The sequence below is a fragment of the Ochlerotatus camptorhynchus genome, unplaced genomic scaffold (genome assembly GCF_037179485.1).
Source record: "Ochlerotatus camptorhynchus isolate MF236.1 unplaced genomic scaffold, CSIRO-AGI_Acam_v1.1 ptg000392l, whole genome shotgun sequence".
Classification (NCBI taxonomy): domain Eukaryota; kingdom Metazoa; phylum Arthropoda; class Insecta; order Diptera; family Culicidae; genus Ochlerotatus; species Ochlerotatus camptorhynchus.
In genome coordinates this window covers 2540616-2563811 of record NW_027040879.1, presented here as the reverse complement: position 1 = coordinate 2563811, position 23196 = coordinate 2540616, and the positions used below count along the sequence as shown (strand labels likewise).

Here is a 23196-nt window from a genome sequence, read left to right as displayed (position 1 = left end):
AATAATAAAAATTACCCACTTTTAACATTTGAAAAAAAAAATAAAAAAAAAAACACGAGTGCATACAAATAATATGTGCGCCTAGATGACGTTTTTTTGTGATTTGTGATTGGCGATTGTGAAACATTTAATACAATGCGCTCTCTTGCCCCATCAGTGTTGCAAAAGTACGTCCTCGGAACCCTTTTACTCAATCAACAATTTAAGCAAATCGTCATGATTTTTCAAATTACAATCGACTCGACTCGAAACATGAGTGTCAAGTGCGCCCTCTTGCCCCACTTTACTCTACAGATTTTTGAAGCTGAATATCGAAAAATTACTCGTAGAAATTGAGATACCTACAGATGAAAAATGTGGCATCACTGCGAGAACGGTAAGATAGTAGAGTGGCTCTTCAGTCCGGACGGTAGCATGTTCGGTATTGCAAAAGACAACACCTACAAAAATAATAACAAAAAAATTTGCCGCCGCCGCCGTTTTTCGTTCTCTCCGACACGACGACGCGGTGTTGTTTGCCTGCTCAGAGCACGCGAGCTCCAATCCAACGCCCCAAAGCTCCAATCTTTAACCAACAGCCAGCAGATACCGATCGTATAGCCGCCCGTTCGGACGTGTGTGAGCGCGCTCTGCCAGTCAGTCAGTGTAGGACTTTGTGTCCAATGTAAAATTCGTGGTCGTGTGCGAAAAGAACCTTCTTCACCGTGAGTGAGCGAATGTTGTTTCTCCAAGTGGGTGCTCTTCGTCTTCGTCGTCGTCTTCGACGTTATTATTGTTATTATAATATCGCTCGCGACGCATCGCTTGTTGCCGTATTTTTTATATTCGCGTTCCACTCAGCGTCAGCACTACCATCTATCTATTTATCTACAACAACAAACAGCAACAATTATAGCGCAGGAGGTGTAATCGCGTCGCGTTTCATCTGCTGGAGAAATTCGCCGGTATGACCTTCGTTGGTCTACGGTTCACTGAGGTACGATCCTGTTTGAGAACATCGTTGGATTTAGTTTGGAAGTTTTCCGATCGAAGTTTGAAATTAGATTCAGTGAATTGAACTAGTGACCTCTGAGCTGTGCTGAGTGCAGTGAAGTGCAACGGTGAAAAGTCTGGTCCACTTTGGCCTGACCATACAAACCTAGATTCGCACACGTTGTCGTCGTCGTCGTCGTCGTCATCGTGGTCGAAGTCGTGTTCGGGGCCTAGCTGTGGTAGAAAACAAAGCTCGCAAAACGTGACCGCGCGCGCGAGATGTTGTCACCGTCGTCGTCGTTGTTTGAGGCATAGAAGATTTCGGCCTGAAGAGCAGCTTCAAGAGGAACAGAAAGAAAAGGAGGAAAATAAATTGGTGCATTCATCTACGCTCCCTTTGGGAGACAAGAGTGATTGTTGCGGTTTGTTTTCGGGGGAGTGATGGTGCATTTCTGCGGAGGAAGAGAACAGCTGTGCTCGCATTGTTAGTGCCGGTTTACTGCTTCTGGTAGGTAGACGAGTTTCGCATGAAAAGTTGAAGAAATAGGCTTACAAACTTACTGCGCCTTGTTTTCAAATCGAAACTTTTCTTAAGACACCAACTTGATTAAACTGCATCCTCATGCACTTTTTTATTTTTTACCTGAAAAACGCCCTTCTGGACCAACCTGGTCTATACAAGGTGTGTGTTGTGTAGAGGAAACAATGTAAACTTTGTGGGAGACGATGGTGACGATGTCTTAACACTCGAAAGCAATTTTGCGAAATAAGAAGGAAAACAAATCCTATCTATGCCGGCGCCGGTGGTGTAGTGGTAAGCGTGACTGCTTTCTAACACCCCAATGGGTCTGGGTTCAATCCCAGCCGAGGTCGGTGGGATTTTTCTGGGGCATGAAAATCTCTGGTCACGTCTTCCTTCGGAAGGGAAGTATAAAGCCGTTGGTCCCGGCCCATGTGTGTTGAATGGGTGCGATATCCTACGCAGGTGTGGAAGCTGCCTTCCTGCACATTCGATTGCCGTCAATGGATTGCAATCGATGTCCTTCGGTGATTGGCACTAGATTGCTGAACAGAGACCGACGTTAAATAAAGGAAAGAAGAAATCCTATCTATTTTTGCATGATGATTTTGCTTGCTTGAATTCTATTGTAAAGTCGTCGGGAAATTTCAGCTGGCGATTTGGTTTTTTTTAGAAAACACCTTACTTGAAAGCAGGCAAAAACTCACAAACAGGCTGCTTTTCATGGTATACAGTGTGGTAATTCCATAATCAATAAATAATCTTAACATTTAGTGGCAGATCAGTCATAAATGTTGGTAGCATATATAAATTTTTAAATCCATATTAAATTTCCTATGTAAGCACCGATCGAAACAAACGTTATGACGTCACTACAAGGGTGACTGAGTGAACGAAAGAAACGAATCGTGTGAAGCGGAAAGAAAGCCGAGTGAAAAACGAAGTATACCAATTCATTCAGGCCTACAATTCCACACCTTGTATAGACCAGGTTGCTTCTGGACCACTGTGCAGTACTGCGTGCCGTCAACAATGTCAATTGACTTTAGATATTGCTCCAGCACTGCATTTCACTTCTGACACTGATATTCGTAGCAAGCACGGGGCCTTTCTTAGCTCAGTCGGTAAAGGCGCAGCTACAAAGCAAGACCATGCTGGAGGTGGCTTGGTTCAATTCTCCCGGTCCGGTCTAAGAATTTGTCGGGTTGGAAAATTTCTCGACTTCCCTGGGCATAGAAGTATGATTGGACTTGCCACACAATTATAACCATGCAAAAATGGTAAAGGCATCGAAAGCTTTCAATTAATACCTGTGGAAGTGGATCTAGAACACTAAGTTGAGAGCACGCAATAAGCTAATAGGCGATATGCAATAAGCTTGAAATGCGAAGAAGAAGAAGAAGAAGAAGAAGAAGAAGACGATATCAGGCAGCACTGTTTTGATATTACGGTCCATATGAATATCACTAGGAAAAAGTTGAAAATCTTACGGTTATCTCAACAAATAAACTATTTGGTGAAACCGTTGCAGTGTTTTAATAGTAACAATGAGTTTTCTAAAGATCAGTACTCGATTAGCTGGCATATATGAAAAAAAAAATTTGCCGCCGAACTTTGAATATCAGTACATCCCATAAGATGTCAATGTCATTTAGGCACTGAAATTGAGGCGAGTGACATTGATAATGAAACTGTGTGGGCTGATACTGACATCAGAGGGTTAGTGAAAATCAGCACTGTTTCTGACTTCTTCTTATTATTATTCTCATTTCAAGCTTATTGCTTAGTGCATATTAGATTATTGCGTGTTCTCAACTTAGTGTTCTAAATGCTCTTCCCCAGTTATTAATTGAGAGCTTTCGATGCCAATACCAATGCATGAATTTGTATACCTATTGTGTGACAAGCACAATTATACTCTATGCCCAGGGAAGTCGAGGAAATTTCCAATCCGAAAGATTCCCTCGACCGGACTGGTAATCGAACCCGCCACCTCCGGCGTGGTTGTTTCTGACTCGCCAACCTAATATTCGCATGTCGGTGTGTGCATAGAACTTTATTGATATTTATTCAACTTATTTGGTTAGTTTACTTCTTGCACAGTAGTTTAATTGATTTACAGTGTTCAACACAGTTTTTCTGTATGAATTACCGAAGCTAATTCTCAAACACATCCGATGTTGAGAAAAATGTGAATTTGTGATACGCAAATGGATATTTTCTATCCGTTTCCCTTTATATTTGAAAACCTGATGCAATTTAAGATCTCAACCTAAATCCTAAATTTGCCTCGAAATATTCAAAATAATTAATAGATGTGTGTTTCTCGTGAAAGTGATGGGGCTTTTGGCATATCCACATTAACGAGCTTACCCGCACTTCCCCTACGTTTTTCTGAAATTTACCAGAAAACACAGTTTTAATAATTAGGGGAAACTTGATTCCCTTTTTATGATATACATTTGAATATTATTATTTTCACTCATCCCGGGAGCAAGTGTGTGTAAATTTGAGTAGCTCTGTCTGCTTTCAAAAATCGAAATGACGCGTATTAGGGTAGAGAACTATTTCAGCCTTATCGCCCATTTTGGGCCTATCGAGTAGAAAACATCAAATGATTTCGGCGTTAACAAGTCAATTATGCGTTTGGTACGATTCATTAGTTCAAAAGCTACCGAACGAAGTGAATAAAAACGCGTGATATGAATGTTTGTACCCATTATTCTCGAAAACAAAAGAAGCGCTCCGGAATAGTTAATTTTTATCTTCTTCTGATAGGCCGAAGTGAATTCAATGGCGATTCAATTCCTTAGGCCGAGTTTGGGGTCAAGAAGCAGTGTTATATTTTACACAGTAGGGGAAATGGCTCTAATGTTGGTCTATGGATCTAAGATTGGGCCCATCGCTAAAAATCTGCTATTTATCCATTTTATCTAGATGAACGCGTCATTGGGGCGGTACTAATGGATATTTTTGGTCGCTATTGAAAATTTAGTCGATTGCTGAATTTATGTATGGGCCCATATTAGGGGCATTTAGGCTGACATTACATCCATTTTCCCTATTTCAACAATTAGTTACTCTTCATCAAATCTTACGGTACTCCCGGGAAAAAATACATTTAGAAGTCATCTGCATCCATTAGGCCCAAAAAGCCCTACTGCTACATAATCGGGATAGTGGACTATACCGAGAAGAAGCGGAGGCTAAGGCCGACAACATAGTAGAAGCGATTCGAAGCGATTCGATGCGATAGCAATTGGCAAAGCGAAATGCAGCGGCAAGCGAAGCAACCTATGACATAGTGAAAGCGTTTTTGAAAACATTACAGTCGCGCGCGCAGTGCAAAATATTTGTTCAAATTTGTTATTCAGCATGGATTCATCCGATGAGGAATATTTCGCTTCCTCAAGCACGATTAATTTCATAATCAACAACGAAAGAGAGTTTGCAGTTCACCCGATCAATCGAAATAGAAGGCGAGATGGGGACCATCAACCGGTTCCGGTACTGTTTCAATGTTTTGTCCCACAGCGCTTTTCTCGTAAAAACGAGAGCAATCAGATTTTCCGAATCGATTTCGGTGTCCATTTTTCCTCACTAGAATCAGTCCACTTGCGTTCGAAGGCGTCAAAACACAACACGAACAGCTCTGTCGCTTTGCTGAACGCTTTACACCTCTTCGCATCGCTTTCACTATGGCTGGTTTGGGCGATTGCCATAGAACGCTCATAGAGGGTGCTTTCACGCAAGCGCTCCGCTTATTGCCAACGAATCGAATCGCTTCTACTATGTTGTCGGCCTAAGGCCGACAACATAGTAGAAGCGATTCGATGCGATAGCAATTGGCAAAGCGAAATGCAGCGGCAAGCGAAGCAACCTATGACATAGTGAAAGCGTTTTTGAAAACATTACAGTCGCGCGCGCAGTGCAAAATATTTGTTCAAATTTTCGGTGTCCATTTTTCCTCACTAGAATCAGTCCACTTGCGTTCGAATGCGTCAAAACACAACACGAACAGCTCTGTCGCTTTGCTGAACGCTTTACACCTCTTCGCATCGCTTTCACTATGGCTGGTTTGGGCGATTCCCATAGAACGCTCATAGAGGGTGCTTTCACGCAAGCGCTCCGCTTATTGCCAACGAATCGAATCGCTTCGAATCGCTTCTACTATGTTGTCGACCTAAGAGGCGACCGCTACTGAAGGAAAAATAATTGGAACAAGCAAGGGAATAGAGGGCACGACTGAAAATTGAAGCTAAGCTCAAGTCGCCTTCCAGGAAGAGTAAAAGGAAATCGTAAACATTGTCCCTCGTTAATATTGTTTACTGTGCAACAAATCGGAACTTTTTTTTCTAGGACCGGAGAAAATTGACCATATTTGACTTTCTTGTAAACTTCTGAGTAAAAGTCCTGAACAAACCTATATCCCAACACGTCCTAATTTTGTGGTACCGCCCTATCTATAAAGTTCGGTATGTTGTCCCGATGTCGGTCGTATACTACCTAACTAAAGCATGTTACGACATTGCCGTCCAAGAGTTTTCTGTAGAAAATTACTTGAGAAACATTGTTCTACTACATTTGAGAACGATATCTCGTTGTCTTATCCCTCGTTTGGGTGATTTTTTTTTAAATTAAGTTCCCCCCTAAAAATCTAGAATTCATGTGAAATTACTGTAAAACCCATAGAATGGGGTGGTATGTGGAGAATTCCACAAAGTAATCATTTTAACAACCCAAAAGAATGAAAACACTCTAAATCCGATGACTTTAATCATAATTTATTGTTATTTTATTCAATTTAAAAATATTATTGGCCTTTCCGGATTTTAAGAAAAACACAACCTTCTAGGACTGAGAAAATTTACCATATTTGACTTTCTTGTTGTCCTCTGAGTAAAAGTCTTGAAAATACTTATATCCTAACACGCCCTTATTATTTGGCACCGCCATCTTTATGAACTTTGGTTGTCCCGATGATGGTCGTATACTGAAAACTGATTGGGAAATGCGTGGACAACACCAGCTAAGGAAATCTAATGTAATCTACCCACCACTCGTTCCCAGAGACTCAATATTGCTTCTTCCCCTTCATGTCAGCTAGGGATAGTTAAAAACTTTATTAAGTCATTGGACAAGAAAATGCCAGCGTTTCTAAGGATGCGTAACGTGTTTCAGAAACTAAGACCAGCTTAACTTAAAGAAGGTAGCAAGTAGATATCTATAGGGTTTTTGATCTAATTTCCGTCCTACTAAGCACAACCCGCGTTTTACCTCTCTTTTCTGAATGAGTTTCAACAATAAATGAAATCTATCTATCAAAGATGACATCTAAATTTATTCCCCTTTACATAAGTACTGTTGAATTTGATAAAGAGCCACACATTGTTGAGATATTTTTAAAAATATAACACTGCTTCTTGATTCCAAATTCCTCCTACGAGTTTCAATTCCGTCCAAACGCATTGAAAAGCCATTGGATTTTCTTCGTCCTCCGGATGAAGGTAGAAAAGGGGAGTTCGCTAGGAGCGCTTCTTCTGTTTTGAGAACAATGAGCGAAAATATTCATACAATTCGTTCTAACAGGATTTATGTTGTAGGAAATGCACTAACGCATCGAAAAAAACCTATTATTGATTAGTGCACGGTGAAATCATTGATATTATTGATCTTTTCTGATCGATAGAACGGAAATGGGCGATTACGACGAAGTAGTGCTCTACCCTATGATAGAATAATCTTAATTTTATTCGTTCGGCAGGAATCCTTAATGGCCCGGATATCAGGAAGCTAGAGAAGAGTACAGTCTTCAAAAACAATATTTTGCCAAAGGAACAAGTTGCCTAGAGATGCGTTAAAGATGTGATTCATAATTGACCTGGAACAAATCGGTCTCCAAGATTCATATAGAGGGTGGTACCAAAAAATTAAGTCGTTTTAGGATATAAGTATGTTCTAGACTTTAAATCAGAAGACGGCAAAAAAGTAAAATATGGTCAATTTTCTCAGGCCTAGAAAGTCGTGTTATTCTTATAATCAGGCAACACCGGTAACATTATTAAAATGAATAAAATAACAATAAAGTATGATTAAGATCATTGGGTTTAGAGTGTAATTACTTTAAGTAAATCTCAACATACCAGCACATACTATGTTTTTTTTACAGGGAATTTCCATGAATTCTAGATTTTTAGGGGGTAATACAAAATTCACTGGTTTTCGGCCTCGTGGAGTCGGAGTCGGACGCATTTTTGAGCACATCTCACCATCCAAACAGATGTTTTTGCCTCCAAGTATCGTTAAAAAAAAGTTGTGATTAATTTCGTTGAAAGTTGTTGCTTTTATTTTCATTTTTTTTTTCCTTTGGTTTGTTTTTTCCGTCGATCTTGTTTTCAGTGCTGAGCACCAATGCTACCGACGTGCCAGGAAGGCCGCTCCCACACCTGGACCCTACCTATCGACCCATCAACTCATGAACCGGGGACTAACGGCTTTACTTCCCTTCCGAAGGAAGGTGTGATCAGAGATGTTATGCCTCAGAACATCCCGGCAGCGCCGACTGGGATTGAACCCAGGCCTGCTGAGGTGAGAGGCAATCACGCTTACCACTACACCACCGGCGCCGTTTCCTCTGATGATGAATCCCACATATTTGTAAGCCAAACTTACTTCCTCAGGTTGGGTGTACAGCTTTGCTGACTGTAACCACCCATAACTTAAAATAAAAATAGTTTGATTCATGATTTCAATTTGAATAAGGACCACCAGTGCTGAGATTTGTCATTGTCATTGACAGTCTTTCGCGCGATATTGAAAAAATTGTTTTTCACATAGTCACTGATAGACTTGATCCTCAAAAAATTCTTTTTCAAAATCTTATTAATTTTTTCGTCAATGACAAAGATTCACTTGGTAACAGAAAGTGTAATTTCATTGACAATTGACATGGTTTGCCTTGACTCTGACCCTATGACCGAAAATTATCATTTTAGATGATAATGATGATAGCGGTTTACCACCCATTGTAGCACGGAAACTAAGTCCAACAGCAGTGGGCCCTCTTCTCTGTTTGTCTTGATCAAGCTTAATAACCTCTGATTGTCCTCAACATGTCGCTGTATGAAGGGCCAAAAACGGATTGTGTAGATCGATAGGCAAAGTCGCCTATACGCATCTACGGAACAATAAAGAATCTCTTTCCAGCAACTTGATCAGCCAATTGGTCAAAAAGACAAGCCTCCAAACAGGAAGATGCTCCAATGAGTGGGGAGAAGAGCCCACTCTTTATCCACGAAATGTTATCAAAAGGGAGTTGGCATTCCCACTCTCCCCGTCCAAATCGCTTCAATCGGGTGCCCTGTTGGACCGTCCCTTCCCTTTTATATATATGTATTTCAAGTCCAATATAAAAGTTTAAAGTGTAAGCACCTCAATCATTCTGTACTGGTAATCATACTTCATAATATGTTGCAGTTAGTAATGGAAAACTTGAAGATTTCAAACTGCTTCCGAATTGAATGTGTCCAACAAATGGAAGAATCCAGTTTAAACTGGAATGTTGGCATCACCTCGGGCATCACTGCTCGGCACATTATAATACACGATTAAAATCGTGATAATCTTTCCTTAAAATTATCATAAACAATTCTACCAATTTTGTGATAGCACATCAGTCCCTTCACGATTTTCGCGAAATCATTTAATGTTTCCGCGATTCAAAGTTCAAATCCGCTACAATTCCGCAAAAATCGCAAAATCTGCGAAATTCACGCCTATTGTAGCAGCCCTGCAGTTCCCTCAATTTTTATATGGGGATTTGAATTACTTCCTATCAGCGGAACAGCGCCATCTCTCTAGAAAATGGCCTGACGATATGATTCATTCCCGACCTTTTCCCAGTTTTTTTTTATTCTGATCTAACGGTTCGCTGGTCACCCTGCATCGAGGTCCTTCACGTAGCCCTTTCTTTTTATGCGCACATCAGACAAACACTATTTGTTTACTTGAACTCTGGTTTCAGGTAAAAGATAATACAGCTCATTTATTGGGATTCAATTAACCATTTAGATGAGCTTCTGCATTTATTTTCCATGAGATGTCACTGCTGTTGTTTGCGGTGACGTCTATCGGAAATTACGCATAATATGTTTTCCGTTAGTTGTTCCCAGATAACAGTGCAGTCAAAAAACCTTGAAGCCGGCGCCGGTGGTGTAGTGGTAAGCGTGACTGCTTTCTAACACCCCAATGGGTCTGGGTTCAATCCCAGCCGAGGTCGGTGGGATTTTTCTGAGGCATAAAAATCTCTGGTCACGTCTTCCTTCGGAAGGCAAGTAAAGCCGTTGGTCCCGGCCCATGTGTGTTTGTGAATGGGTGCAATATCCTACGCAGGTGTGGAAGCTGCCTTTCTGCACATTTGGTTGTCGTCAATGGATGGCAATCGATGTCCGTCGGTGATTGGCACTAGATTGCGGAACAGAGACCGACGTTAAATAAAGGAAAGAAAGAAAAAAAGAAAAAAACCTTTAAATCCCTATCACAGACTACAAATAGAGTACCTGTCACTGCAAAACATGTCTGGTACCTCTTCTATACACTCCCGATCATAAGTTTGGGGCTACCCCCAAAAAGAAATCCAAATTTGTTGTGTTCATATCCTTGACAATTTATTCTAAAAAATTAACTCAAAGTTACAAAATTTACTCTGAAGAATCATTGGTAAAATTTTGAAATGAAAGTAACAGTAGAACCATTATTATGTACACAACGGGTTTCTTTTGTGGAAATTTGGAGGATATATTAACAAAATTCTAGCACACCCGCCTAAAAATTGAACTTTCGTTTTAAATAATTTCGACCATTCACGATCCCACCCTTATTTTTTTATCAGACATTCGAGGTCTTATGTATGCCGCTCTGTTTTACATATAGGGTTTTTGATATAATTTCCGTCCTACTAAGCACAACTCGCGCTTTACCTCTCTTTTCTGAACGAGTTTAAACAAAAAATGGAATATTTCTGTCAAAGATGACTTCTAAATTTATTCACCTTTCCATACGTACGGTTGGATTTGATAAAGAGTCACAAATTGTTGAGATATTGTTTGAAATCTAATACTGCTTCTTGATTCTAAATTCGTGCTACGAGTTTCAATTCCGTTCTAACGCATTGAAACGCCATCAAATTTTCTTCGTCCTACGGATAAACGTAGAAAAAGGGGATTAGCTAGGAGCGATTCTTTTGTTTTGAGAACAATGAGCGTAAATATTCATACAATGCGCTCTAACAGGGTTTATGTTGTAGCTAATGAACTAACGTATCGGAACAAACCTATTATTGACTTCTGCACGGTGAAATCATTGATATTATTGATCTTTTCTGATTGATAGAACGGAAATGGGCGATTACGACGAAGTAGCGCTCTACCCTATACATCCATTTCACAGAAAACGATATAGTGGTTCTCAGAATTTCGTAAAACTAGGTAGTTTTGTTCCTTATTGCAAAATATTAGACCCGTATTTTTTATTTAAGCATTAGGGTGGCCATTTCCTTGTGAGAGTGGTCAAAAAATCGATTTTTTTTTTCAAAAATGCATAGCTTTTGAACCACTGCAAAGCACTGGGCCGATTTTTAAGATCGAAATATCAAATGAAAGGTAATCGGTTCTTTATTTTCTTGTTAACTTTTTATGACCTGAATAGGCATGGAAAGCGCGTATTATTTTCACTTTTAAAAATATGTGTATAGGGATTTTTATTACTTCCTACCAATGGAACAGCGCCATCAGTGTGAACAATAATCTTGACTTGATGGAACATTGGCGTTGACGACTGTCTCTGAGCCGAGAAACTATCTTCACTCCAACGCTGTTCTCATTTACGTGCGTTTGAAAAAAAAAGCAAAACAAGAAGGAGGGCTTCACAGGTGATTTGTTTTAACCATTATTGTAGAGAAGCTTTTCAAAGTCGAGATATTCGGCAAGGACTCGTCTTTTTTTTTCGTCAAATATCTATTTTGTTATACCCCATAATTTATTTTTCACCACAGCACTCACTCTATTAACGTCATATTTATCTTTTTCCAGGTTTCCTGTTTTTTTTTCAGAGCGATTGAAATTGTTTCCTCACTCCGAAACAGCGGAGTGCATGTGTCTCGCTACAGCTGAATAGAAAATCGAGACACCCTATCGTGGCGGCAGTGTTGCTGTGTGCTGAAGCAATAGATTGGTGTAGGTGCAGTGTAGCAAGTAAGCAAAAAATAAAAGTCTAATAAATATTACACTAACGGAAGCCGTCGTCATTCTGAGCCCGCGAGAGAAGGCTGATGATGCTAGCAGTGATTGTGAAAGTGAGTCTTTGAAGGTTGTCTCTCGGTGGTTCGTGGTTGGCTAAACATCCAACATCCAACGGGAAAGTAAGAAACTGAGAAGGAGTAAGTTCAGTAATTAGTGTTGAATTGAAGGAAAATTGCGACGAAGAAAAAAGCAAAACTGCGATTCCTTTGCCGAAGAAAGAAGCAAGTTAGGTGATTTGGATTCGCAGTTTGCCGATGTTATAGTTTCAAGAGTGTAGGCGGTAAATATTGCTTCAAAGTAGCATGTGTAACCGGTGGTGCTTGTTTACGTGAAAAGAGCTGGAGAGATAACTTTCTGACAAGTGTTAGGCAAAATATTATCGTCTTTTTGTGAAGTGTACCCGCGTTTGTTTGTTTGGAGATTCAGTCAGAGCAGTATTTCATCGCTTGGAATTCCGATCTTGGAAGAGCAGCGTTTGTTGCTTACGAATTCGCACGCACAAAGCTACGGTAAGTGTCATTGATAGTGGACAGCGGAGGTAAATGTTACATTTATACTAGAAGAGTACTTTAGAAGTTAGAGTTTTGTTGACAAATGTTCCTCAAGGTTCCTCAACTTGACACCATCAATATCGCGCACCCCTTATGACCGTACCACCTTGAATTCAGGTGTTTCAAAACATACAACGCTGATTCACAGATGCATAAACAATATTGTTTATAACTATGCAAATGTTGAACGAGGCCCACACGACAGGCAGCTGCAAGCTTGACTGTTAACATTGGTTAGTGGTCAAACAGGAGATTTTGAGTTTAACTAGAAGTTTTGTCGAAGAATTACTTTGATTTTTAAATCGCACTAGCCAGTTGCTCTATTCAAGTTGATTCTAGTTTCCAAACTGCTTTCAAATGCTGGAATTTGTAGTAGCAATGACAATAGGAAAGTGGCCTGTCTCTGTTGTATTGAAATTTATGTTGATGACAGGCATGTGCCACAAACGGATTGAGGTTTCTGATTAGCAGTTTATAATCGCTATGGAAAGTGTGATCACTAGAGCGGTGATAGACACGAGCTGTATGATCTGCAGGAGGTCCGTCCAGCGACACCGATGACATCAACAGCACAGCACAGAAGGGTTGATTCAAAATTGACGTCCACGTTCACCGATGGCAGACACGAAGTGACCAGTGATGCCACATTTTTTCGAAGTTCAATCTGTATTTTCATCGCAAAAAATCTTTTTAATCTGTATCTGGCTGACAAAAATCTGTAAAAAAATCTGTATAATTTCTACATTATGGTCTCAGTGCGGATTTCCGTAAATCTCTCATGAAGTTTAGTCCAATTGCATACAATATTCTTTATTTCTGTAATTACGCTTTTTAAATATAAAAATATCCAGTTGATTCTTCGACTCACAAACTGTAATCAACCACGTTGTGGGTTTTCTAAAATGGCTTGTTTACCGGGTTGGCAAAAATATATTTCATTAACCTTCGTATCTGTCACCATGTGACAAAGGTAATTAAACAAATAGAAAGGAAAACTGATATTCCTTCCAACGAACATCTGTACATCAGAAGTCCATTCGAAAGATTCCAAGTCCATTCGAAGCTAAAACAATAATAATTTATGTAGTAAAAAATACTATTTGGGTTTGATGTGATGTGATGTCAATTTTAGATGCTCAATAAATCTCACACTAGCGAATAAATCTTCGAAAAATCTTCTTTCATTTCTCGCATCTACTTGCATCGCGCATCATTTTTTTGCAGGAAATCTTCAAAATCGTGATAAATCTAATTTCTATCTACTCAGCGTACGCGCAGCTAGCCACAGCAAAACACAATATTTCCTGCATCGTAGATAGAGTCGCCCCCCTCGGTTTGATGCTCAGATTGAATTCAAGCTGCTCAAAAGGAAGAAACGATTAATTACCGGAATCAATAAATATAAAAAAACAATACAAAATATATTCCATTTATTTGAAAAATCTGAAAAATCTGTATATTTTTCAAAAATCTGTAATCTGTATATACACATATCTGTATCAAAATATTGAAAAAAATCTGTATGATTACAGATAAATCTGTATATGTGGCATCACTGGAAGTGACTGCTGCCAGCCGTTATGGAAGTTTCGGTTGCATTCGGGTGTAAAGCCAAAATCATGTAATTCAATCTCACCACAGTTTGGTGAGATTTGCAGCTGGTGAGGTTAGCTTGATATATCATGTTGGTTTTTCCTCTTTCGGATCTCCCCAGAGAGACGTCTAAAGCTAGGTTAGCTTTCCGTAACTTAAAGCTGTAAGGAATTCATTTTATTTTAGTTCAACAAGTACATTTAAATAATACAACTTACAATTTGGTTTCCTTAAAGGCAATATAAATCCAACAAATCTATTAACATCAGTAGAGAAGGTAATTAAATTTAATTTTGCAGAGCCAGTTTTAGATTTGGCTTCAATAGCTTTTTCTCTCACTGTCACTACTGATGAATGATTCCCTTTACCCTGCTAGATGTCACATTATTGATCGTTCCGTCACTGATGACATTCGTAGATCTGGTAGCTATGTCGACCGAGGGGCTACTGCATCGATGGCTGCGTCTGCAACATCCCCCGACCCGTAACGCTGAACTTCCGGTTCCGTTTTACCTGCTGTCTCCACAGCCAACACAGCTAGCTTCGAAACTGGTCGCCGTAACAATCCATTCGAGGTCTGTACAACAGTTTGCCGCGTTCTTCCATCGCATCCCACAACAACGGATCCCCTATCTTTAGCGGTTCCGATTCGTTGTGCCATTTCGTACGGTAAGCGATGGTAGGCAAATACTCCCGGATCCATCTAGTCCAGAACTGGTCGATCAGCTGTTTCGCCAAATTCCAGTTGTTCCTAGTTACTCGGTCGTCTTCGGCTAATGTCTTCAGAGATTGAACAACTCCACTGGAACTCAGGTGAATGAAGTGGTTAGGAGTGAGCGCCTCTTGATCGCCAGCTTGTACTGGAACGAACGTCAAAGGACGTGAATCAACGATAGATTCTGATAGATTCAAAATGTGGAGCTGAAGGCGGGTTGAAAATCCACTTAGTACTAGTGTTGGTGGACACTTTGGCCAAATCTTTGTGAATATCCTCAATTTCTGACCGGAGCTCACGGCTGACACCTTGGAAGTTCGTTCCGTTATCGGTGTAGATTTCGCAAGGCGCATCTCTAAGAGCAATAAACCGACGAATGGCTTGTTTGCAGGACTCCGACGGCAACTAATAGGCGACCTCCAGGTGAATGGCGCGTATTGATAAACAGTTAACTCAAGCAATCCACCTTTTCACGACACTTCGTTCAATCCGAACTTGTATTGGTCCAATGTAGTCGATCCCAACGAATGTGAACGGGCGTATCCACGGATTGAGACGAGCTGTAGGCAGGGGGCCATTCTCGGGACTACCGGCTTCGCCTTCTTAATCTTGCATTACTGACAATCTTTAATGACCCGGTTAACGAATGCACGCAGCTTAGATATGTGGGACTGCTGCCGAAGCTCGTTCACTACCGTTTCTTGGTTGCCATGTAAAAACTTGCGATGGTAGGCATCTAATAGCAACGCTGTCATACGGTGATCCCGTGGAAGAATTATAGGGTACTTGAAGCTATAGGTCGTGCATCGTGCTCGTCCAGGAACGGGTTTTCTCCATCGCTTGCTTCGACCTGTTGTCTCCAGTCTTCATGACCGCTACTTCAGCAGGGTAAACTTCCGCTTGTACCAAAGACCACAAGTAGTTTTCAGCCCACTGTATATCTTCTCGACAAAGACGTTTATCCAACTTCTTTGGCTGATTCAAACATTGGATGCTACATTAGCGATGAAGCGTTTAACATACCCCATGCATCTTAACAGGCGCTCGATCTCACTTCGAAAATCTGTTAAAGTCCACCAATTGCTTACCGACGACTGCTCGGTGTACCATACTTGGGCGTTGTTCTTCGGCGCTTTTGTCTGTCTGCTTCGATGACTCTCTTGGGCACTTTTCTTCCGGAAGATAACGAAAATCCGGAGCACGGAACCACGAGCTATTCATTTCCAAGCAGAGACCCTTGCCCCACTTCGTCCGCAGCATTCTTCTTCGACGGTACGTACTTCCACTCGGCCGCCTCAGTTTTTGAAAGTATCTGGACAACTCTAAGGGTGACGAACTGCCAATACCTCCGGTGGTCGGACTTGATCCACGCTAGGACCGTTGTTGAGTCAGTCCACATGAATCTCCGCGTTATAGTAACGGAGTTACTTTCACGGATGTTTTTCGTCAATCTCGTTCCCAGCAATGCTCCTTGCAGCTCCAAACGTGGTACCGATAACGCCTTCAACGGAGTGACTTTCACCTAGGCTTAGTGCTGTAAATTTTCATATCATTCGATTGAAGGTGAACCAATACAACCATTCAATCAATTATGTGTAAACGAATTCTCACAATTTTGAGTTTCTGTCGGGTCAATGTCGGGTCAACATCGGATTGGGGTTTGATAGAAGTCAGGTTGGTGTCGGGTTGGCTTCGCTTTTTCGCCGGAATGTCGACCACAGCTCCGTTTGTGTGTAGGTTACACTCAATTGAATGATATATAGCGTTTCTCAAATGATAATGATCCATGCCTTCGTCAAATGACTAAGCAACGGATATCACCCATTCGGAGGAGGTCCCCTTTGATAGCGTTAATAGCAACGAGTCCTCCCAGAATCTCCAACTTCGCTTTCAGCATCAGTTTTTCAAGCTGCATCTTCTTCTTCGCCAACTCCTGATCGTGCTGCATCATCAGTTCTCGTTCAAGAAGATCCTGCTGCTCGTAGAGAATCTTCATCTGCGCTTCCCGCGTATTGACTGCATTTCCATTCGACGACTTAATGATCGTAGATGTGGCAGGAATTGGCAAAACCGTAGAATTGACCGTCGTAGCCGTTGCTCCAACAATTTTCTCACACTCAGCACAAATCCATTCCTGTCTGATGACGCTGGCGTCCACGTTGACGTATCCAAAGTGGTACCAGTCTCGACAGTGGTCGCAACCCACCATATCATCGACATTGTTCTATTTTTTTTTTGAGTATCAAGCTGGAGCTGCGTGACAGCTTAGTTTTCAAGACTTGACCCATTTGAATAAATTTTGCTTCTATATTTGACAATACAGCAGAAAAACTAGCCTATGTTGGCCGCTTGAACACTGGATTCCGTATGTATTGTTTCAAGATAGTTATAGAAAAAATGCTGTGACGTGTGCGCGTAGATACATCCGCATAGAAAAATCCGCGTAGTAAACCGATTGAATATGTTAATCTGTTTCGAACGAAATATCTAAATTATATAAGTTACGAAAACCGCGCGAATTCCGAAAGCCGTGCGATACAACCGAAGCGCGAAAAAAGGCTTATTATCATTTAAAGAGCAACGGCGCCGGTGGTGATTACCTCTCACCCCAGCAGGCCTGGGTTCAATACCAGTCGGCACCGCCGGGATGTTCTGAGGCATAACATCTCTGATCAGGCCTTCCTTCGGATGGGAAGTAAAGCCGTTGGTCCCCGGTTCATGAGTTGATGGGTCGATAGGTGTGGAAGCTGCCTTCCTGGCGTCGGTAGCATTGATGCTCAGCACGGAAAACAAGATCGACGGAAAAAACAAACCAAAGGAAAAAAATCATTTAAAGAGTGCCACCAAAATAAATGTGATAGCCTATGTTGGCAAGTTGATTAATTTTGGTTTTCTCCCTAGATATTCTACTTATTTACTACTGAGCTTTGTATCAAATTAGTTAATTTATAGAACGTATCAATCATATCAAGATTTCACGACCGCACCGAACAAATTCTATACTACATAAGCTCAAAAGCGTTTGACAAGCTCTACCGAATTGCGTATCACTTCTGCGTAGGCTCCGTAGACATAGGCGCGTTGAATCCGACAGTCGACAAAGGTTTAACCTGTACCAACACCGCTTAAGGAACGACCTCGAGTCAATAAAACCGTTTAGACCTAAACATCTAAATTACGTAAGATACGAAAATCGCGCAAATTATGAACGCCACGCGAAACAACCGTAGAGAAAAAAACAGCTTATTATCACTTAAAGAGTGCCACCAAAATAAATGTGATAGCCTATGTTGGCAAGTTGAATAATTTTGGTTCCCTCCCTAAATATTCTACTTATTTTACTGTTGAGCTTTGTTTCAATTTAGTTATTTTACCGCACGTATCAATCATTTCAAGATTTCGCGACCGCACCGAACAAATTCTATACTACAGAAGCTCAAAAAAACTTTTGGTGAGCTCTACTGCATTGCGAATCACTTCTGCGTAAGCTCCGTAGACGTAGGCGCGTTGATTCCGACAGCCGCGAAAAGTTAAACATGCATCAATACCACATAAGGAAAGATCGATTTTACGTATGGTTTAGTTCATAGATTAACATTGACTGCTGTGTAAAGATGTAAGTACTTGAACACTAATAAATATGTTAACTCAAATGCTTTAACCGCATATATAAGAGATTCGTATTGAGAGAATAATTTAGAAATCGAGTACAACAAACTCAGGGGAATACAATACCTCCAAAAGTTTAAAAGCTATTAATTGTCACATACCTCTGCTTTTACTTATTCCTAAACTATTCCTCTCCTTGTTAATCTGCTTAATGCTATTGGTCTGCCTGCGTTTTTTTAAAGTTCAAGACTTATTAAGAAGATTTATTCTACAACTTTAAAGGTTAGTTGCCTCCCTAAGCGGACCCCCCGCATCCTAATTCTTTTGTTAATCTAGTTAATGTCATTAGACTTTCTGAAGTTTCTAATTTAATAAATTATTAAAAGCTCTAATTCACCTAATCAATCAATTCATATGCAACCATGCTTTATTAAGTACCTGCACTCGTGCTTGTAATCTAAAATTAAACGTGTTTCAAGTACTTTTGATTTAAGCCTATACCTATTTATTATATATTAGTTCGACCCAGATAACACCTTCGTGTGATTAAAATGCTTCATTTTGAAGTTAGTTTCCTAGCTGATTTTTAAATTATATAGGGTATATGCTCCAATTATGCTCACACGCTTCCACTATGTCGCACCACAGAAATACGTATGGGTATGTCACAATAGAAGCACGCCACAGTGGAAATCCCGAGCCATAGTTCAAACACTTATCCGAAATCAAAATGAAGCACATATAAGATTAGTTACAATACCATGTACAAAAATGATGTTTAATATTGTTTCCTGAGTAATACTTCAATGAACACAACAATGAAAGCTTGTCACGCAAATAGAAGGAGCACCGTTGGGCACTTTCTGAAATATTTCAATAGTATAATTCCCTTGCAACCCCAAATAAATGTATCTGCGTAAAAATAAATAAAATAAGAGTGATTTACTGAGTGTAAGCGTACTACGATGCGGCTCTCAATTAAAGGAGTAACAAGTGTGATACTATCACTGCTAGACTAGATCTTTGGTTCTCTCATGCAGTGGATTATCAGAGAGGGGAAGCTTAGTAATCCCCATTGCCCGCCCATGACGCCATTCTATCGCGGCATGAGCCAGGTGAAAAAACTAGCCAAGGGGAGGGCATATCATCGACATTGTTCTATTGGGAGCAAACCTTACAGTCGGTTCTCTCCGTCTCTGGCATTGATTCGCTGTTCCAACGGCGAATTACCATGCAAATTCTTTAAGCTTGTTGGATTTTCCTCTTTCGGATCTCCTCAGAGAGACGTCAAAAGCTAGGTTAGCTTTCCGTAACTTAAAGCTGTAACGAATTCATTTTATTTTAGTTCAACAAATGCATTTAAATAATCCAACTTACAATTTGGTTTCCTTAAAGGCAATATAAATCCAACAAATCTATTTACATCAGTAGAGCTAATTAAATATAATTTTGCAGAGCAAGTTTTAGATTTGGCTTCAATAGTTGTGGGCCCAAATTAGGGGCATTTAGGCCGACATTATATCCATTTCCCCTATGGCTTGAATCAACAATCTTAACTGAACTCAAGACTTCAAACATGTAAATAAAACGTTAAATGTCGTCAATACATGGCTAACATAGGAACATTTCGCCTATTTAAATTAAGTTAATTATGTTATCATTAATATCGTTTTATATGTTTGGACTTAATTCAAGCAAATTTATCAGTAGGATTCCATGTTATCTGTTTTTACTCAAATGATGAGGTTAAGCGCCCACTTTTGTGGGCTTCTTCCTCCAAAGAAAGAAAGAAATAGGGTTACGGTATGTAATGTGGGTCTAGTCCTTTCATTCGGCCTATCACGCAAATAAATAATTAATTAAGGAATATTACACAAAAAATAAGGAAAATATTGATCACTGATGGTTGATAAATGTGTACCACACACAAATCAATTTATATCACAACATTTCAATACATTTTCAGCTCTCGTAAGTAATAAAACTGGTTGAGAATATCACAATGTTCGGAGTTTTTAGCCGCCATGACTTATAAGGTTAAGATGGGAAGGTTGACTGACGATCATCAAATGGCCTGATTATGGCATTTATTGATTGGAATTACCTGATAATACACACTAGACGTAAAACTTACAGTTGCTGTTTGAATATTTTATGTTTATTTTAATTGTTTAACAACGTTTTCACAAGTAAAACATGGACCCAACTTTAGGGACACATTTCTTTTCTATGTTCCTAACTATGGCCCATGAAATTCATTTGACAGCATATAGCAATAAGAGTAACGTCAACAATGTTGTTTTGCATTTGGATGATAAGGAACGAACAGGAAGGGAGATTTTTTCTGCCAAACCTGTATAATGAACATCACAATGTTCTGATTTAGATATTCTGCGGTCAAAAGACGATAAGCGAAATTTTTAATTTTTAATTTTTAAATTGAGTGATTTAATGTAGTTTTCGTAAAATTTTCTCTAAGAAATGTTTTGAGGAATGAAGAGCATTAAGTTAACAGTGATAGTGATAAAAAAAAATACATCAGAAAACGTTACCAAGAGCGTTTTTTTGAGGATCAAACAAGATAGGACGAAGTTGCATCCATAAATAGACCCAATTTGGGGACAATAGACCCATATTACATACATTTCCCTCGTGAGTTATTGTCTTAAAAAAAGTAAGTTTTTCAACTTTTTGCGGTTCCTGATAGCAAACGACATGATAAGCATATCTAAGCATACCATTTAGCAGTAGAATATCGTTTGCAGGTAAATTCATTGATGAGTTATGATTAAAAACGTAATCGATGGCTGCATATTAGACCGAGGTTAGGGACGTATACCCTACATAATTAAATATGCATTAGGAATATTTGGTAGTCTTCGGGGAGGTTCAGAGATGTTTATGGAAGTTCCGTGAGCATCAAGTGAGCATCAAATTCACGAAAATTTCGGGATCCTCCGAAAAGATTAATGAACTTTATGGCAGTTCCATTAACTTTAAGAAAATATTGAAGACTTCAGGGAAATGCCAATGGTGAGGGTCTGGTCAAACCCGTTGATGAAAGTAGTTTACATTTCATGTATCGATAGCCAATAAAATGTCAATCTTAATATTTTAGTAGTTAGTATTTTTAAGTTTTATGGCTAGCTATTTGCAGATAACTTTTATCCATATCCCAGTGTCAATCAGAAGGAACTAAATTGTATGTACATGCAGTTATACATTCTTTACAATAATGGGCGCATGGATTTGATGTGGGCGCTCATGAAAAATCAGTGAGTAACTAGCTCTTAATTTACCATGACAGCACTGTATATTTTTCAGAACAATGAGTGTAAATATTCATACAATGGCCTCTAATAAGCTTTGTGTTATAACTTATGAACTAACGCATGGGTGATTACGACGAAGTAGCGCTCTACCCTATTTATTTTTGTTTCGATTCCAACCAATTTGCAATCTTGGGCACAGTTGCTCCTCTTGCAGATGTTTGGAGCAGTGACATCTTAGAAAATTTTATTGTGCTATTTACATCCCATCGGAAAATTTCACACCTGCGCTCAACTTTATACCTCATGAGTAATCAGCAATTTTTCAGTTGAGAACTTTCTAATCTATCGCCATAATTATATTATATACAACCTCTTCGTAAACCGTACGAAACCCATCCACGTCCCACGACTTAGTCTATCATTAATCAATCCATTTGCAAAAAACCGCTTGTGCTCGCTCGTGTAACAATTCTATTACGACGCTGGAATTATAAATCAGCTGATGTACATTGGGAACAAACCTTGACGTCGTCGTCGTCGCCGCCTTTATCGTGTCTCCGCACGTGCAGTAGTTTTTAATAGATTCAAACGGCAACTCCTAGAAGCCTTACTAATTGAAATCCTATTTTTGAATTTTTATCAATGTGAAGTTGCGTTAGGGTGGTTTCTTCCCAGGGTAAACATAATTGGAAAGCTGCGCAAATGTTAAGCCTTTCACTGCTTGAATATAACTACTACATATCCAATCAACGATACGCTAGTTCATTTCAATAAAAACAGATATGTGTTACATCTGGCAGGCAACAGACATCGTTACTGTAAATAACTACATTTTAACTATTCTAACATGCAGTGCAAATGTGCCGTATAGCGCTTCAGAGCAAGTGGTGGGTGTCTATCTGTTATCATTCCACACAGGCTAGCCATTTTCATCAGCTGTGACGCAGGTATAATGAATGCTACGATGAAGATATAAAGTTGTATGGGTTGTTTGTATGGTAACATTTGTTTCGGGTCAGATCAAATAACTAGAGCACACCACCCAGGGTAAGGAGTGTCCAGGTGCTGTATTTGAATGTGCGCTCGTTATCGTTCTGGTGTTGATGGGATTTGTATCAATATGGGCCTACCTACATGGGTTATATTTGGCCGTGAAATTTACATAGCATTATTTCGAGATATACCCAGAAATTGCTCTACGCATTTAGGACTATCGATCGTACACCATGATACAAGAACAAATTTGAATGACACAAATTTACATTTATCGAGCAAATTGGGGAAAGCGGACAACAAATTGTGAATTCGAAGTAACGATTTGCATAATATAATCATCAAGTGAACGACAAAAATGTGAAACATTATTCAAGGAGGTCATCGCAATTCCTGCCTTTCTTGCAAATCAGCGATTGAGAACCACTAAACCATGTGTCGGTCAATTTCACCCTATTTGCCTGAAAGTAATTTCAGATGAAATTGATTTTATCAAAATATATTCTCTTCCACATTTAGGTAACGACATTGTTTGTTTCCAGCTTTATTGTGGAATTTTTGTGACGAGAGGATAATCACCTGTCGGGTAACTACTATATAACGTTCGTCCGAGTTTAGGGCCATAACGACCGTAATTATGACACCGTTGTTGTTGATGTCGCAAACAGATACC

At 39.8% G+C, this 23196-nt stretch overlaps 1 protein-coding gene across 2 annotated transcripts in view; it reads left to right on the top strand.

Moving 5' to 3' along the window:
- Nucleotides 1-602: 602 nt before the first annotated feature.
- Nucleotides 603-23196, top strand: part of Pde11 (Phosphodiesterase 11) — a 439247-nt gene continuing 416653 nt past the window's right edge. For both annotated transcript variants that reach the window (XM_065233210.1, XM_065233208.1), the window contains exons 1-2: nucleotides 603-1480; nucleotides 11581-12299. The gene's annotated coding sequence lies outside the window, so the exon portion shown is untranslated. The remainder of the gene's footprint in view (nucleotides 1481-11580; nucleotides 12300-23196) is intronic.